This window comes from Cryptomeria japonica, chromosome 3 (assembly GCF_030272615.1).
Source record: "Cryptomeria japonica chromosome 3, Sugi_1.0, whole genome shotgun sequence".
NCBI lineage: Eukaryota > Viridiplantae > Streptophyta > Pinopsida > Cupressales > Cupressaceae > Cryptomeria > Cryptomeria japonica.
Window position 1 is genome coordinate 361,611,791 of NC_081407.1, and position 20,481 is coordinate 361,632,271.

The following is a 20,481-nucleotide window of genomic DNA, read 5'->3' on the forward strand; positions in this document are numbered from 1 at the left end:
TGGTAGCTAAAGTTGAAGTAAAGGATGAATGGATCATTGATTCAGGATGCTCACATTGTATGACAGGAGACAAAGGTAAATTCTTGAACTTTCAGGAATACAATGGAGGCTTAGTGAGATTTGGAGATGACAAAGCTTATTCAATCAAAGGTAAGGGTACAATATCTCTTGATGGTAAGCATAACACTGACAATGTTTACTATGTTGAAGGATTAAATCATAATCTTTTGAGTGTTGGTCAATTAGTTGAGAAAGCAATTCAGTTACAATTCAAAAATGGAAAACGCAAAATCATGAATAGAACTGGTTTGGAAATTGCAACCAGTAATCAGACTAGAGGTAATATCTTTCATTTGAATAACAGTAAAAAGACATGCTTAATTGCACATCTAGATCAAAGTTGGTTATGGCATAAGAGACTCTGTCTTGTAAACTTTGATTGCATGGTAAAGATCAGTACTACTAAGGCAGTTAGAGATTTACCTAAAATTGTCAAACCTTAGAATACAGTATGTAACGAATGTCAATTTGGAAAACAAGTTAGAGCTAGTTTCAAAAGTATTCCAGAAAAATCCAATAATGCTCTTGATTTGATTCACACTGATTTATGTGGTCCAGCTAGAACTAAAAGCTTACAAGGTGATATATATTTCATGCTAATCATTGATGACTATTCTAGAATGTGTTAGGTTACTTTTCTTAGAGAAAAATCAGAAGCACTTGGAAAGTTCAAACTGTTCAAAGCAATGGTAGATAATGAAACCGGTAAGAAAATCAAATGTCTAAGATTAGATCAAGGAGGTGAATTTGCATCTAAGGAATTTAATACATTCTTTGAAGTGAATGGAATCAGAAGACAACTATCAACACCTCGGACACCACAGTAGAATGGAGTTGTTGAAAGGAAAAACAAAACTATCTTGGATGCAGCAAGAAGTATGTTATCAGAAGCAAACCTACCACATGTATATTGGAGAGAGGCAGTCAGTACAGCGGTCTATACATTCAACAAAGTTCACATCAAAGGTGAAACCGCTAAGACCCCTTATTAACTATGGTTTGGTAATACTTCTACTCTTAAGTATTTCAGAATTTTTGGAAGTAAATGTTATATCAGAAGAGATGAGTATATTGGCAAATTTGATCCTAGAAGTGATGAAGGAATATTTCTTGGTTATTCATCTAAGAGAAAGGCATATAGATGTTTTAAAAAAAGATTGTAGAAAATTGTTGAAAGTACAAATGTAAAGATTGATGAACAATTCAGAGAAACTTCAAGCTATATAGACTCTAAACCGGCAACATAAATTTTGACAAATGAACCTACACTAGATCCACCGGTACATAATAAAAATCTAGTTACCCTGGCATCATCTAAGGATTCCACAATAACTGAGGAACAACAGCAAACAAAGACACCCCAGTATGTAAGACTGCATCATTCTGAAGATCAGATAATTGGAAACAAGTTTAAAGGAGTTATGACAAGAGGAAGATTGGCAAATGAAGAGGTATGTCTTATTTCTCAAATTGAACCATTATCTATTAATGAGGCATGTGAAGATGAATTTTGGATTAAAGCTATGGAAGAAGAATTAGAACAAATTGAGAAAAACAACACTTGGACATTAGTTCCCCGGCCTAAAGATAAAAATTTAATTGGAACCAAATGGGTATTTAGAAACAAACTTAATGAATATGGAAATGTTGTCAGAAATAAAGCAAGACTAGTGTGTAAGGGATATTCTCAGAAGGAAGGAGTTGATTACAATTAAACCTTTGCACCGGTAGCTAGAATTGAGGCAGTCAGATTATTTTTGGCTTTTGCAGCACACAAGAACTACAAAGTTTATCAAATGGATATTAAATGTGAATTTTTGAATGGAGATCTTGAAGAGGAAGTGTAAATTGAACAACCTGATGGATTTTCTTTGACAGATGACAATGATATGGTTTTCAGGTTAAGAAAAGCTTTGTATGGATTAAAACAAGCTCCAAGAGCTTGGTATGCAAGATTGGATAAGTATCTTTTAAAGATTGGTTTTACTAAAGGAAATGCAGACAACAATTTATATTATAAAGTAACTAATGATGACATCTTGATTATAGAAGTATTTGTTGATGATATAATCTTTGGAGGAGAAGATGGATTATGTAAAGAATTTTCTATTAAAATGCAGCAAGAATTTGAAATGTCTATGATTGGAGAAATAAAATTCTTTTTAGGATTGCAGATTTCACAGACTAATAAAGGTATATTCTTGAGTCAATCCAAATACTTAAAAGAGTTACTAAAGAAATTTGGGATGGAGAACTCTAAATCGGTAAGCACACCTATGATAACAAATGACAAATTATCACAAAGGGATGAATCTACACCTATTAATCCAACTAGATACAAATCTATGATAGGAAGTTTAATGTATTTGACACAAACCAAGACCTGATATTATGAATGCAGTATGTATTGTTTCAAGATTTCAAAGTAATCCTAGATAAAATCATGAATCGGCAATAAAAAGGATTTTTCGGTACTTACAGGGCACTATAAATCTTGGATTATGGCACCCCAGAGATGAAAACTTTGAATTATGTGCATACACAGATGAAAATTGGGTAGGAGATGTGGATGATAGAAACAGCACCAACGACAGAGCATTCTTTCTTGGAAATAGATTAGTCTCTTGGGTAAGAAACAAAGTTGTACATCTTTATCAATGACAAAATTAGAATATGTTGCGGCAGCAACTAACTGTACACAGGTACTATGGCTTAAGCAAATGTTGAAAGACATAAATGTAAAATGCAAGGAACCTATTACTATCTATTGTGATTGTTGGTAGTGGGCTACCGTCCCTTGCGAGGATTCACGACATGGTTTAACAGGCTCCTCTGGATTCTATAAGTCTAGTGGTTGTATCGGGCATTGACAGGTCAATCTTTTGGTGCAACGACAACCCTAGCTTGTAACAGTGATAACACTACAGCAATTGATATATCTAAGAATCTAGTATTACATTCCAAAACCAAACATGTTTCTATCAAACTAAATTTTCTAAGGGAAAATGTTGAAGCAAAGGAGATAAAACTGGTTTATGTAAATACTAAAGAGCAGATTGCAGATATTTTCACTAAACCTTTGCCTAAGGAGACTTTTGAATATCTCAGAGATTAGCTTGGAGTCATACCACCACCACTAGAGACTTAGACAGTTGATGATTGACATCAACCGACAGAATTAACAGAGAATTTTTTTTTTCCGGCTTTGATGGGTAGCTACTTCTCAGGGGGAGTAGTTAGTATATTGAATTGATTGGTATTTTGTATATGAACTTGGTTTTATTGTAACTTTTCCATTTGATGTCAAAGGGGGAGAGATTGGTATGGAAAAACTTTGAAAAACACAAGGAAAACACATGTTCCTCCCAGGGGGAGAAATTGTTGTTTAGGAGAGATTATTACTCTTTGTATCTTCATTTCTGGTTATGATCTCTTTTTGGAGATTGTTTGTTTTTGGTATTTGGCATTTCTATTTTGGCACTTTGATGGTTTTTCCATCTTGTGTTGTCATCAATGCCAAAGGGGGAGATTTCTGGTATTTTGGTATGGTTTTGTCATTGATGTCAACACCTACTAAACACTTATCAACTCTGGCACTTTGGAGAACCAGCAACATTCACCGGCAGGCAAGTGACTCATGCACAGTCATTGGTATCTAGTACACCGGCAAGATATAATAATCACCGGCACTTGGAATGATATGGAAAACACATGGTTATGTCGAAGACATTGTTTGGACATCTTGTCCTAGAGTTTTGTTCATTGGTATATTCATATTTGCATATTTGTTGTTACCAACAAATAGGTCCAAGGTTACACCGACAGGTTTATCTTTTCTAGATCAGCATGGCATGCTATGGAGATGATTAATTATTGTTGTAAATGCATTAAGCCGACATGTTCAATCGGTTATTGCATCGGATATTGTATTGTTTGTAAAAAAAAATTATTGTAATATCTTGTAGAGCCAACCTACTAAAATTGGTCTTAGGTTATGGTATAAATGTAAGATCTTATTTGTAAGATCAGATGTGAAATGTGAAAAAGGATTGTGTGAAGGTATATGCGAGAATAAGCAGAGCTATACACATAGACATCATTTGAAGATTGAAGGAAGGGTTTTTGTGAAGACAATCAGAACTACACCGGTACCGAATCCAGCATATGAAGATGCTATTTTGTGTAGTACATTCTTATTGGATTTAACCATCCAACTGTAGTCAGTGTGACTCCCATTCTATGATTGAGCAGTGAGCTCTAGGCACTTATCCTTTCTACATGTGCAGACCCCATTTATGTACACTTACTATCTGCAGTAGTATCATCTAATTGTGCGTAAGGTTTCCCACCATGTTTTTTCCCCTTACAGGGTTTCCACGTACAAATATTAGTGTTATGTGTTGTGGATGACTTTGTCTTTATGTTTCATGCACTAATCCTTACCAGTATAGCAATTAATTATTAAATCTGTCTACCAACATATTAAACTAGTTTACCAGTATCAAGCATTAAGTTGGTTAAGTTGTTTTTGGTTTGAATTTATTTGACAACTGATTCACCCCCCCTCTCAGTTGTCTTTGGGACCTAATAGATACAGGGGAAACAAGTGATATCATTGATTGAAACTGGTGCTACTCATAATTTCATTGATGCTCAAGTAGTGGCAAGATGGAGATTACAAATAGAGGAGCATGAGGGATTCAAAGTTATGGTGGCTAGTGGACACAAAATCCTATGTACACAAAAAATTACTAATTTACATATGAGAATTGGTGATTATGAATTGGTTGATGATTTATATGTAATTGAAATGGGAAATTATGATGTCCTCCTAGGCACGATGGTGCAGGAGCACCTACCTATGAAGGGATGAACCGGGAACAAGATGATTTCCTATTAGATAGAAGAAATGTAATAAGACCCTATGGGTCCTTTTTATAATTCAATATCCTAGGAGTGTGACAAGTTTGTCCATGTTTGGGTCAAATTGTCATCTAGAGTCTGGTAGAGAAAATTGAGTCAATAAGGGTCACAATGGTCTAAATTGAGGGATCAATTGACCACAAGTCTATTTGAGTCATTTTTGATGTTTTAGAATCAAATGTAATTATTTTGGGGGACTATGACAGTCTAGATTCTAAGTTGGTCGAATTATGCAAAAGTTGTCATATTGTCAATTTGTTGTCTTGACAATTTTCCACTTTTTGTAAGTTGTGATTCTCCAACGGTCAGTTCAGTTTGAAAAATAGTAGAAGAAGGTTGTGGTAATTTGGGAAACACCTTTAAAGGCCCCAAAAACCAATGAATGTATGTTGGTTGATGTTGGTTGATTTGGAAAGAAATTTGAACCATCAAGAACTAATGGAAACTCAGAAAATCATCTAATTTTTGTTGATTGCATACTGAAGGTGGATTGGTAATAATTCAAATGGTATAGATCCTTTAACTAGAATTTTTAACTTTATTTTTATTTCAGTGTGAATTCTTGAAGTGATCGTTGCCCCATTCTACAAGCAAATCTCTACTAGGTAGCCTAAACCCTTAAACCCCTAGGGTTTGACTGCAATAATGGGATTTGGCCTATCAATCCATAATTGAACACTCAACTGCTACAAGAGATGATAGGTCATTGTATCATATGTAAATACCAAAATCCATTAAGAGGATACAACAAGGTGAAGCGGATGGAGACCTAACCCTAGGTCTGGCATCTCTATGTGACAGACTAGTTTGATGAGTGCAGTGCGTGAGAATTGAGAGGTAGAGCACTGGGAAAGGGTTTGAATGTAGTAGAAGAGTATTTTGGAGGTTTGCATAATACTTCATGGTTAGTGGTGGTCATCCATTAGGAGAACCAAACCAGTTTGTCAAATGCGCTCAGTCAAATAGGTCTGAAACCCCTATTAGGTATGTTAGTGTAGCACTGGTTGGAATATCTGCAAGTTGATCTGGTACTGAAAAAATTGAGATATTATTGAGTAATCCCAAAAGGGTATCTAGAAATATAATTTTTTTGCCTAGAACCTTAGGGTGTCAAAAGTTATCACCTGATTCCTTCAAATGGAGGCCTAATAGCAATCGGTTTAGGTTTGTGGGCGAGTGAGTCAAAATTGATGTTTTGATGGATCTAAACCATGAAATCCTATTTCATTTGTGTTCAAGTGTTGTGAGAACACCCCTCAAAGGATGGTTGTATTGAATTGGTCAAGTGGTCCAATCAAACCCTTAAGCCTAGTAGTAGCCCACTCATTGTATGCAAGGGTGTGTGTAGCCACACAAGAACTTGAGAAGTATTAGTTGTTTGTAAGTGGACATAGTGGAGCCTTGGAGTTTTCCAAGGTGTTGTGTAAGGATATTTGGAAATAGGGATTACTGGTTGAGTCTGTGAGCCTTAGAGGTTGATTGGTTAAGGTTAATCTAATTTCTTATCTATTGCCTCCTCATCATATTGGTATCAGAGCAGGATTTTGAAGATGACTTAGGTGGTTTGGTTTTAGTGTATTCCAGAGAAAGAGATTGAAATAGGGGTTGATAGAATGCCTCCTAAGAGTATGTCACAAGATGCAGTGAAGAAGTTGATTGAAGAGATGCTTGAGTCCAAGCTTAAAGAATTGAAAAAGACTAAGGATAACGAAAATGGAAGTGACACTGATGAAGAAGGGGATAAAGAAGATGGGGAATCATCTAAGTGGGTAGAGGAGATACCTACAGATCAGAGGGCATTTGTAGATGCCTTGAGTTCAGTCAATAGGGACACCATTGATGGATTGCCTATATATAGTGGAAGTATGGAAGTAGAACAGGTGACAGACTAGATTGAGACATTGACCAGTCATTTTGAGTATAAAGAAATCCCTGAAGATAAGAGGGTTAAGTTGGAAAAAGAAAGGTTGAAGGGGTCTGCTCTTACATGGTGGAACTGTGTACAAGGAGAGAGAGTTAAGGAGGGAAAATGTATGATAACCTCCTGGGAAATGATGAAAGCTAAATTCAAGGCACAATTCATGCCCATTGACTATGAAGTGCAGATGTGTAGAAAATTGTAGAACCTCAAACAGAGAGACCTTCATGTGAATACATATATGAAGGAGTTTCATAAACTTAGTCTCAGATCAAAGAGATAAGAAGAAGAGTCAGAGAAAGTGGCTAGGTACTTGAACAGCCTTAGGATGAATATCCAAGATGAGATCAACATCTTGGCACCGGATACACTAAACAAGTGTTTTCAATTGGCCCTAAGGGCAAAAGAGAAACTAAAAAGAAAAAGTGAGCAAAGTAATAGAGGTAAAGGAGGGAGAAGTTTCAGACGCAGAGGCATTTTTGGAGGAAGAAGTCCTAACCAAAGGTCTAGTGGTGAGTCTAGTCGAGGAGCGAAAGTTGGGGACTCAATTAGCAGAGGAGGATACCGTGGGAGAAGACCTAATGGAAGAGGTGGGACAAATGGATCAGGGATAGGCTCCAAGTTCTTCAATATGAGATGCTATAACTGTAATCAAATGGGGAACTCAGCCTACAAGTGTCCAGTGAAGGCCTCAACTTCTCATGGTGGTGAGAAGAGAACCACTTTGACTCAAGAAGATTCAAGGAGTGTGACATCTCCTGAAGTTAATTTTCCATCAGAGATGGGAGAGAACCTAATGATCAAGATGACATTGCTCAAAGAACCAATGAAGACTGAGCCACCCCAAAGAAAGGATTTATTTAGAGTCAACTGCAAGATTCAAGGTAAGGTTTGTAAAGTTGTCATAGATTTAGGATCTATTGATAGCATTGTATCTTTGGAAGTAGTAAACAAGTTGAACTTGGATAGAATACCCCATAGTTGTCTATATAGAGTCAGTTGGTTGAACAAAGGGAAACACATACTCATCAATGAACAAGTATGGGTAGAGTTGAGTATTGGGGGTATAAGGATAAAATTTTGTGTGACATCCTTCTAATGGATGTTTTTCATCTCTTACTTGGCAGACCATGGCAGTTTGATAGAAAGGCTCAACATGATGGAGAAAAGAATGCTTACTCCTTCCAAAAGGATGGTGACACCTTTAGGATATAGTTAGTGGTAGAAGGGGATCCACAACATGTAGGATCTAGTGTGATGATGGTAGGAGAAAAAGAGTTCCTAAATACATTAAAGGAGGAAGGTGGAGTAGTTTTTTCTTTGGTTGTGAAGCCCAAGGAAGAAAGGAAGAAGGGTTTGAGTGAGGTAGGACCTAAGGAGGTCAGGTAACTGCTAGACCAGTACAAAGAAGTGGTTACAGAAGACATACCAGACTCCCTACCACCTATTAGAGATATTAGTCATCAAGTTAACCTCATACCTGAAGAAATACTTCCCAACAAGGTAGCATATAAAATGACCCCATAGGAGAATGAAGAGATAGCTAGGAAAATTCAAGAGCTCCTTGATAAAAGGTTGATAAGAAAAAGCCTTAGCCCATGTGCAGTGCCTACTATTTTAGCCCCAAAGAAGGATGGGAAATGGAGGCTTTGCACTGATTCTAGGGCTATCAATTGTTGGTATTTTGGTATGGTTTTGTCATTGATGTCAACACCTACTAAAACTCTATCACTTTGGAGAATCAACAACATTTATCAGCAAGCAAGTGACTCATGCACAGTCATCGGTATCTGATAAACAGACAAGATATAATGATCATCGGCACTTGGAATGATATAGAAAACACTTGGTAATGTCGAAGACATCATTTGGACATCTTGTCCTGGAGTTTTGTTTATTGGTATATTCATATTTGCATATTTGTTGTTATCAGAAAATAGGTCCAGGGTTACACCAGCAGGTTTATCTTTTCCAGATCAGCATGGCACGCTATGGAGATGATTAATTATTGTTGTAAATGCATTAAGCTGACATGTTCAATTGGTTATTGCATCGGATATTGTATTGTTTGTAAAAAAATTTAATTGTAATATCTTGTAGAGCTGACCCACTAAAATTAGTCTTAGGTTATGGTATAAATGTAAGATCTTATTTGTAAGATCAAGTGTGGAATGCGAAAAAAGATTGTGTGAAGGTATATGCGAGAATAAGCAGAGCTATACATGTAGACATCATTTGAAGATTGAAAGAAGGTTTTTGTGAAGACAATCAGAACTACACCGATACTGAATCCAGCATATGAAGATGCTAATTTGTGCAATACATTCTTATTGGATTTAACCATCCAACTATAGTCAGTGTGACTCCCATTTTGTGATTGAGCATTGAGCTCTAGGCACTTGGCCTTTCTGCATGTGTAGACCCCATTTATGTACACTTATTGTCTGCAGTAGTATCATTTGATTGTGGGTAAGGTTTCCCACCATGGTTTTTCCCCTTACAGGGTTTCCACATACAAATATTGGTGTTATGTGTTGTGGATGACTTTGTCTTTATGTTTCATGCACTAATCATTACCAGTATAGCAATTAACTGTTAAAACTGTCTACCAGCATATTGAACTGGTTTACCGGTATTAAGCATTGGTTGGTTAAGTTGTTTTTAGTTTGAATTTATTTGACAATTGATTCACCCCTCCTCTCTCAGATGTCTCTGGGACCTAACAATTGGTATCAGAGCTTAGTCCTCTTTTGCAGAAGTTTAATAGCTTGAGGAAATCCAATGTCTACTAACTATTCCAGGAAGGAAAGTCCTAAACTTGATGGAACCAACTACGGCATATGGAAGATCAAAATGGAGACACATCTAAATTGCACTAGAAAAGACATCTGGGATGTTACAAAGAATGGTTATACTGCTCCTACTCAGAGTCAACCCACTCCACCCAACTTGACTAAAGATGAGGAAAATGATTGCAAAGCAAGAGAAGCACTTTTGAGCCCATTATCAGATCAACAAATCATGGGACTACTAGATAGGTCTACTGCTAAAGCTATTTGGGATCATATGGAAACACTGAATGAATGAGATTCCACAGTCAAAATTGCAAAACTTGAAAGCTTCTGAGTCAGGTATGAACATCTGAAAATGGAAGAAGATGAAAGGATTTCTGCTTTTATGGAAAGAGTAAATGAGATGTTTTGGGTATTAAATGTTGTGGAGGAACATTAAGTGAGGATAAAATTGTTTCAAAATTTTTAAGAGGATTGCCACCGGCATATAAAATGAATGTCACTGCTATAAATGAGTTAAGAACAATGCCTATTACATTAGTAACTAGGGATACATTAATTGCGAAACTTTCAACTTTTGAAATTGAAGAATTTGGTCTTGTTGCTACTATAAAGATATATTTGGCCTTTAAAGCATCAACATCATCTGCTCCATCATTTGACAAATCTAGTTGGAAAGTCTTTTATGCAAGAGAACTTGAAGAAAGCAGGAAAGAAAATGAAGAACTTGAAGAACATGAAGCACTATTTGCAAGGAAAATGCCTAAAGGTCCAATTGGAAGTAAGTATGAAGGTAAAGCACCCTTTAAATGTTTTAACTGCAATAAGATTGGTCATATGGCTTCAAGATACCCTGATAAACATGCTAGACTAAGAGAAGAAGCTAGAAGAACATACAAGCCTAACCCTAAATATCAGAGATATAGATTCAAGAAGAATAAAGACAAATCTTGTTACATTGTTGATGAAGGTGTGACTGATGATTCTGATGAGGATCCAGCAGACAATGGATAGGTTTTTATTGCTATAACAAAAGATCAACCGACATCTACTGCTCAACTGGTAGAACATGCCTTGGCAGCTAAAGTTAAAGTAAAGGATGAATGGATCATTGATTCAGGATGCTCACATCATATGACAGGAGGCAAAGGTAAATTCCTGAACTTTCAAGAATACAATGGAGGCTTAGTGAGATTTGGAGATGACAAAGCTTGTTTAATCAAAGGTAAGGGTACAATATCACTTGATGGTAAGCATAACACTGACAATGTCTACTATGTTGAAGGATTAAAGCATAATCTTTTGAGTGTTGGTCAATTAGTTGAGAAAGGATTTCAATTACAATTCAAAAATGGAAAATACAAAATCATGAATAGAACTGGTTTGGAAATTGCAATCGGTAATCAGACTAGAGGTAATATCTTTCATTTGAATAATAGTGAAAAGACATGCTTAATTGCACATATTGATGAAAGTTGGTATGACATAAGAGACTCTGTCATGTAAACTTTGATTGCATGGTGAAAATTAGTACTACTAAGGCAGTTAGAGATTTACCTAAAATTGCCAAACCTCATAATACAATATGTAAGGAATGTCAATTTGGAAAACAAGTTAGAGCAAGTTTCAAAAGTATTCCAGCAAAATCCAATAATGATCTTGATTTGATTTACACTGATTTATGTGGTCCACCTAGAACTAAAAGCTTACATGGTGATAGATATTTCATGCTAATCATTGATGACTACTCTAGAATGTGTTGGGTTACTTTTCTCAGAGAAAAATCAGAAGCACTTGGAAAGTTCAAACTGTTCAAAGAAATGGTTGAAAATGAAACTGGTAAGAAAATGAAATGTTTAAGATCAGATCAAGGAGGTGAATTTACATCTAAGGAATTTAATACATTCTGTGAAGTAAATGGAATCAGAAGACAGCTATCAGCACCTTGGACACCACAGCAAAATGGAGTTATTGAAAGGAAAAACAGAACTATCTTGGATGCATCAAGAAGTATCTTATCAGAAGAAAACCTACCACATGTATATTGGAGAGAGGCAGTCAGCACAATGGTCTATACATTCAACAAAGTTCACATCAAAGGTGAAACCGGTAAGACCCCTCATGAACTATGGTTTGGTAATACTCCTACTCTTAAATATTTCAGAATATTTGGAAGCAAATGTTACATTAGAAGAGATGAGTATATTGGGAAATTTGATCCTAGAAGTGATGAAGGAATATTTCTTGGTTATTCATCTAATAGCAAGGCATATAGATGTTTTAACAAAAGATTGCATTAAATTGTTGAAAGTACAAATGTAAAGATTGATGAACAATTCAGAGGAACTTCAAGGTGTATAGACTCTAAACCGGCAACAGAGACTTTGACAAATGAACTTACTCTAAATCCACCAGTATAGAATGAAGATCTAGTTACCCCGGTATCATCTGAGGATTCCACAGTAATTGAGGAACAACAACAAACAATGACACCTTAGTATGTAAGACTGAATCATTCTAAAGATCGGATAATTGGAAACGAGTTTAAAGGAGTTATGACAAGAGGAAGATTGGGAAATGAAGAGGTATGTCTTATTTCTCAAATTGAACCATCATCTATTAATGAGACATGTGAAGATAAATTTTGGATTAAAGCTATGGAAGAAGAATTAGAACAAATTGAGAAAAACAACACTTGGACATTAGTTCCTCGACCTAAAGATAAAAATGTAATTGGAACCAAATGGGTTTTCAGAAACAAAATTAATGAAGATGGTAAGGTTGTTAGAAATAAAGTAAGACTAGTGTATTTTATAGGAATTATAGTGACATTTGTGAAATTTTAGAATCCATGGGTTGCCTTTGAGTATTGTATCTAACCAAGACAGAAAGTTTGTAGGGAATTTTTGGAGAACCTTATGGAAAATATTAGGCACAAATTTGTCTTTTAGCTTAGCCTATCACCCTCAGACCAATGGCCAAACTGAAGGTGTGAATAGGTCATTGGGAAATATTCTTAGATGCTTGAAAAAGAAGCATGTAAGTAGTTGGGATGTGGTGATACTTCGGGCAAAGTATGCCTATAATGATTCAATAAATAGGAGCACAGGTCTAATTCCTTTTGAGATTGTGTATGGTAGTCATCCAAGAGGAGTTTTTGAATTGAGAGATGTCCATGGGTTGGACAAAAGGAGTGGACATGCTAATGAATCTGCAGAGGCTATGGAAGACGTGTATTAATGAGTCAGAGATACCCTACAACAAAACAATCAAAAAGATAAATCAAGAGTGGATTAGAGAAGGAGAGATGTGCAGTATCAAGTGGGTGGACATGGTAATGGTCCATCTTAGCAAGGATAGGTTTCCCAAGGGAAGCCAAAGAAAGTCAATGATGAGAAGGATTGGACCTTGTCAAATTTTGGCTAAATGTGGTCCTAATGCTTACAAAATTGAACTCCCTGATGATATTTCTATTTCACCTATATTTAATGTTTCTGATCTAACATTCTATAGGATTCCTACTGCAAGAGAATGTGCAGGTGAATCTACTCAGGAAAGTGAGGAATGGATAAAACACTTAGCACCTAAGGAACCACCTAAAATGGAGTTCATTTTGGATAGCAGGGAAGCCATTAAAATAAGGCAAAAGACATATTTTGAACACATAGTTAAATGGTAGGGCCTTCCTAACTCAAAAGCTACATGGATGCTGGAAGAAGATATCAAAAAGAGGGGCAGTGATTTGTAGGAGTTAGTTTCTAAGAGGACTTGAGACAAATTTTACCTAGGGAGTATGGTATAGGAGCACCTACCTGTGAAGGCATGAACTAGAAACAAGATGATTTTCTATTAGGTAGAAGAAATTTAATAAGACCCTATGGGTCCTTTTTGTAATTCAATGTCCTAGGAGTGTGATAAGTTTATCCATGTTTGGGTCAAATTGTCATCTACGGTCTAGTAGAGGAAATTGAGTCAATAAGGGTCACAATGGTCTAAACTGAGGGATCAAGTGACCGCAAGTCTACTTGAGTCATTTTTTATGTTTTAGAATCAAATTTAATCAAATTGGGGGACTATGACTATCTAGAGTCTAAGTTGGTCGAATTATGCAAAAGTTGTCATATTGTCAATCTGTTGTCTTGACAATTTTGCACTTTTTGTAAGTTGTGATTCTCCAACAGTCAGTTCGTTTTGAAAAAAACTTGGAGAAGGTTGTGGTAATTTTGGAAACACCTTGAAAGGCCCCAAACACCAAAGAATGTATTTTGGTTGATGTTGGTTGTGTTGGTTTATTTGGAAAGAAATTTGAAGAATCAAGAACAGTTGGAACCTCAAAAAAACCGTCTAATTTCTATTGATTGCATACTGAAGGAGTATTGGTAAGAATTATCATGGAATAGATCCTATAATTAGATTGTTTTACCTTTGTTTTTATTTCATTATGAAGTCTTGAAGTGATCGGTGCCCCATTCTACAAGCAAATCTCTACCGGGTAGCCTAAACCCTTAAAGCCCTAGGGTTTGACTGCAATAATGGGTTTTGGCCTATCAATCCATAACTGAACACTTAGTTGTTACAAGAGATGATAGGCCATTGTATCATATATCAGTACCAAAAGCCATTAAGAGGATACAACAGGGTGAAGAGGATGGATAACTAACCCTAGGTCTGGCATCTCTATGTGATAGATCGGTTTGATGAGTGCAGTGTGTGATAATTGAGAGGTAGATCATTGGGAAAGGGTTTGAATGTGGTAGAAGAGTATTTTGGAGTTTTTCATAATATTTTATGGTCAGTGGTGGTAATCCATTAGGAGAACCAAACCAATTTGTGAAAGGTGTTCAGTCAAATAGGTCTAAAAGTCCTATTAGGTCTGTTAGTGCAGCACCGGTTGGAATATCTACAAGTTGATCTGATACTGAAAACTGATATATTGTTTAGCACTCCCAAAAGGGTATCTAGAAATATAATTTTTTTTCCTAGAACCTTGGGGTGTTAAAATTTATCACCTGATTCCTTCAAATGGAGGCCTAATAGCGATCGGTTCAAGTTGTGGGCGAGTGAGTCAAAATTGATATTTCGGTGGATCTAAATCATGAAATTCTATTTCATTTGTGTTTAGGTGCTATGGGAACACCCCTCCTAGAATTTTTGTATTGAATTGGTCAAGTGGGCCATTCAAACCCTTAAGCCTAGTAATAGCCCACTCATTGTATGCAAGAGTGTGTGTAGCCACACAAAAACTTGAGAAGTGTTAGTTGTCTATAAGTGGACATATTGGAGCCTTGGGGTTTTCCAAGGTGTTTTTTGGTGTCATTGAACCATTTCTTGACTTGGTGTTGTGTAAGGCTCTTTGGAAATAGGGATTACCAGTTGAGTCTGTGAGTCTTAGAGGTTGACTGGTTAAGGTTAATCCCCTTCCAGACTATTGCCTCCTCATAAAATGACTTGGATGAATTCTCTTGTATAGTTTATATTTAAATTAGAGAAGGTGGAAATGATATTTGAGCATCAGGGTAGGAAAGTGGTACTTCATGGATTATCTAATGGTAGACTTAGAATGGTATCACTTAGGCAAATGGAGCAGTTGATCCATCATGACTAGGTGTAGTGTGATGTTGATATTTTAGTGATGCAAAAGGTGATAGGGAAGTAGAAGTAGGAGTATCCTTCAAAGGTTCAGTCATTGTTGACCAAACACTCCTAAGTGTTTGGTGATATACCTCTAGGTATACCTCCTAACGAGAGCATTAAGCATGTTATAGAATTAGAGGAGGGAGCTAAACCTATTATTACTACACCCCAAAGGAATATGAACAGGTATAAGGATGAGATCAAGAAGGCTATCAGAGAGCTTCTCGAGATGGGGCACATCAAGCCTACTAAGGATCTATTTCTTCTTCAGTTGTGTTGGTTAAAATTAAGGATGAAACTTTTAGGATGTGTATTGATTATAGGGATTTGAACAAGAAAACAATTAAAAATAGATATTTGATACCCTGTATTGATGAATACATAGATGATTTACATGGAGCCTATTACTTCTCCAAGATAGATTTGAGATTTAGATACCATTAGATTTGGGTCAGGGATGATGATGTGGAGTGTTGGAACCCTAAATTTTCATAACAATACCCCTAACAGGATCACCAAGCTTTTGTATTGAAGTGGTAAAAGGATGAAGCTACAGAAGTTTTCTTTCACCTAACATAGAATCCCACATATTGTCTCCATTATTCCCTAATGATATATGAAAAATTCCTAATAAACCCAAGAAAAATCAGTAAGATAACCTCACTAAACAAATATTTCATGACTATATTGGAATAGCTATTTCGATCTGATAAATCAATGTTAAATACTGATATTAGGATAGCTAATTTGATCCAATAAATTAGTGTTGAACATGGACATCAGGATAGCAATGTCGAACATGAAGTCTTGATTTCCCATCAGAAGGACTAACAAAAGCGGAATAACAATTCTATGTGATTCTGATAGAACAAACTATCCCGATATCGCCATTTTGATATAGCTATACTGAACCAAGCATGTGGATGTCTAGATCAGAATAGCCATCAAAAGTAGACAAATGCTATTTTGCAATACCAATAGAGTAAACTACCCCAACACACACATTTTGGGATACATCATGTCGATACAAGTCTTGTTGGAATAGTATATGAGATCGAGGTAAGTTCAATAAGCTATCTAGATGGTGTAATTTATCCTGACAAAAGAAAATACAAGAGGATGCATTATGCAGGTCCATCAGGATAACCAATGAAGTTGGAATAGAACATTAACAAGATTCCAATCACTAAAACTATCTCAATGATGGATAAACAGAATGATATCGGGGAAACTATCCCGATTATGCACTTATAATTGAGGAAATGATATTGTTAAAACCAATTTCGATGAAGGAAAATGAAGATGATACCCCTATCAGTATAACTAATGAAATCAAAATAATGGATTATCTATAATCTGATAGAACAACTTATCTCAAAAATGAGTATATGTAATGCCATCGGAATAGATACTTTGATAGTACACTCTCAACTGAATACCTCTATCGGAATAACTTATAGAGAAAGGATTCAAAGAAGATTCCTGTGGTCTGGGGTTGAGGCTAAGCAAAGAATGTCCTTGGTGGCTTGGGACCAGGTCTATAGGTCGAAAAGAAAAGGAGGTCTGGGCTTCAGGAGGATTCGTACTTTAAATGAAGCTCTCTTGTCCAGACAAGTCTGGAGAATGTTTCATTCCGATTCTGAATGGTGCAAAATTTGGCAAAGTAAGTACTCTCTTCTGTCCTCCTCTCTCTCCTCTTTTCTCTCCTCTTTTCTCAATTTGGATCTTAGTATTAATGGATCCCACATTTGGAATCATGCCTCTAAATGTAAAGAAAGTATAGCTAAAGGAGTGATATGGAAACTTGGAAATGGTAGGAAAGTAAAATTCTAGGAGGATCCCTGGCTTTTTGATAAACCTCTAATGGACTTCAAAGAATGGGCCCCCCATGCTCCCTCTTGTATTAGATCTTTTGGCTCCTTAGTTGCTGAGTAATGGGATGGTAATGAATGGCAAAACATTGTAAGTATCCACCCTAGCCTTTCTTAGCTCAAGATCCGTTTGTCTGCAGTATGGCTGAATAATGAAGAGGACTCCCTTATTTGGAAACATGATCCCAAAGGAACTTTATATGTGTCTTCTATGTATTGTGTCCTTTCGCCCCCCCCCCCCCCCCCCTCCTATTAACCCTTATTGGTCTAAAGCCTAGATTAAGGGTCTTACCCCCAAAATCAATTTTTTCTTTTGGACTATCCTCCAAAATAAGATCCTAACCCTTGACAACCTCAAAGGTAGAGGTTTTTCCCTCCTTAATAGATGTGTGTTGTGCCTTCAAGAGGAAGAGTCTATAGACCATCTTGCTCTCCATTTTTCCTTCTCAGCCTCTGTTTGGGAAAGCTTCCTCAAGAGCTTCAGTATTGCTTGGGTGTTTCCTAATAACATTAGAGATATGTTCTCCTCCTAGAATATTCAATGGGCTAACCCTTTTTTGAGATGTTTGTGGCAGTTGTCTCTTCCTCACATCTTGTGGGGTCTATGGAAAGAAAGAAATAACCAAATCTTCAGGGATGTCTCCCTCAATCAAGATACTATATTTCAGAAAATTCAATGGTCTATTCAAGAAAATATAGGGATCATTGAGGGTCCTTGTTACTTGAAAAATCCTGTGGATTCAAATATCTTAAGGGTATGGAATATGAAGATCACTGATGGTCCTAATCTTAACCAAGATAAAAGGCTTGAAGCTAAGTGGAAAACCCCTCCTCAAGGTTGGCTCAAAGTTAATTTTGACGATGCTGCCAAAGGTAACCCAGGTCCTTCAGGTTGTGGAGATATTCTTAGAGATCATAGAGGAATTTGCAAGGAAATGGTTGTTGTCCCTATTGGAACCCAAACCAATCATAAAGCTGAAGCAATGGCAGCTCTTCAAGGCATCATCCTAGCCAAAAAATGGAAATGCCCCTATCTTTGGATAGAAGGGGATTCAAATAATATAATAAAGTGCCTTAATGGGACTTCAAAACCTTCTTGGTTGATTCACAACATAATCACCTCTGCTATTGACATTATTAGCACCTTTAAAAAATGCCATATCTCCCACATCTATCGGGAGGCCAATGGCTCTACTGACTGGTCTGCCAATGCAGCAATTAAAAGTGAGGCAATTTTCACATGGATGGGTGAAAGCGGACTCCCCGAAGATGTCAGACAAATCATTAGCAAAGAGCGATATAAAAGCACTCCAAAGACTCTTGATGGATAGGATAATTATGAAAAGTACTAATGTGAGTACTTTGAGTTATTTTAATAATGATAAAATCACTGATTATAACATCAATGCCATAAAATCTCACACTTTCTAGGTAATTGTTATAGCTCCAAAAAGCTCTAGTTTAATCAGCTTTGTAAGTTTCAAAATTTGGCCGTAAGTAGTGACAACATGGGCGAAAATAGGAGGCGATATGAACCAAGTAGTTGTAAAGAATGGAAATAGAAGGAAGAGGTTTGGGGTATTCTATAGCAAGATGGTCTCTTGAACTTCATGGAGAGACTCCACGGCCGAGATGGTATGGTAACCAGTCTTTTCTGCAAGAACTAGAAGAAGGGCATGTTAAAAATGGGTGATCAAATGGTTGAAATCGACGAAGATTTAATAGCTCAAGCTACAGGCCTCACCAGGGAAGATTGCAACTTCTACAGAGATAGGAAGGTCAGCAGGGAAGCTATTGAAAGGTACCCTGTAACTGAGAAAGAGAAAAAATGATTGGTAAAGTTGAGAAAAACCTACTACCCTCCTAGGGCTTTTGCCAAACCTTGGCAGGAGATTCTTTTTGTTTTAATGCAATATATCACTCTAGATGGCAGGTTTACGAAAGTTTATGGGTATCACTTTGTTCTATTAAATCACTTTAGGCATAATGATAAGGTTAATTTACATTATTTATTGCTTTGTTCGATGAATGCATCCCTTGAGGCTTACAAAGAGAATCCTCTAGGTGATACTGCTATGCACATAGGTCTAATGGTCCTAATTTATGACCATTTAAAGGCCACTCAAATTGCTCGTATGCAGCCCTCTATGGATTCTGAGGAAGAGATGTTTGAGTCTACCTTTTCTAAGGAGGAGGAATCTGATAGTGACTCTTCATCTGATACAGAGGATAGTTTTGATGACTCAGAGTATGAAAGTGAGAAGAAGAGGAAATACAGAAAAACAAAACCCTCTTCATCCAAGGGAAAAAAGCCTCAAAGCAAACCCCTGATTAGCATCTCTTTAGAAGGGGAGGATTTAGATGATTCTAAGAAGGAGAGCCCTAAAGGGCTACTGAAGAAGAAAATAATAATCCATACCCAAACTCGGAAAAAGCACCAGAAAAAAGAGGAGACTGGCAAGGAACCGGAAGCTGACAAGAAAGCAAGGACCCTGGAAGCTGAGCACAATCTAGAAAAGGAGACTATGGAAGAGACTCTCAGGGATGCCGACACAATTTCTACCCTCCACATCCCCAAAGAAGAACAAGTTACTCCTGGAAAAACTGCTCCCTCATCTGGCCCTCCTCCCGAGGGTTTACATGGTTTCATGGAAACTATGGAGTGGCTCATTAATGGTTACAAGAAAGCTGTGGATGAATACAAGAAGCTCTGTAACAAAGTCTTGATTCTGGAAACCATTAATATTGGGGAGGGAAATACTATGGCCGACTATATTGAGGACCTAAAAAACACCATCGCCAAAGCTGAAGACATCAGAGATGCTTTCAACCCCAGGTTTGAGAAGATTGAGAAGGAGATGTTGGACAGAAAAAGCCTTGCAGACACTAGCAAAAAAACCCTCTAGGACACTGTCACCAAAGTTGATAAAATTGAGGAGTTCCTAAAGAAGATCACTAAATAGAGCCTAAGTATTTTGAAGATCTCGGCCAACAACACCCACACCCTCATCAGCAAGATGGATGACGAAAAGGAAATCCAAGACTTAGAACTGGAAGCTGAAGGAACAGGGGAAGCTCAAGGTCCCAGAACCCACACCAGAGGTAAGAGGAAGGAAAAGAAACTGAACAAGGATCTGGAAGACCTGAAAGCTATCGAGGCCACCTATGATGAGCTAGTTACAAAGGCGGAGGATCTCCTAAAGAAAATCATTGTATAGCACATTCCCTATTTCTTTGCTGTTCACTGGTCTTTTGGCCAGTCTTTTTGTCTGCAGACTCTTTT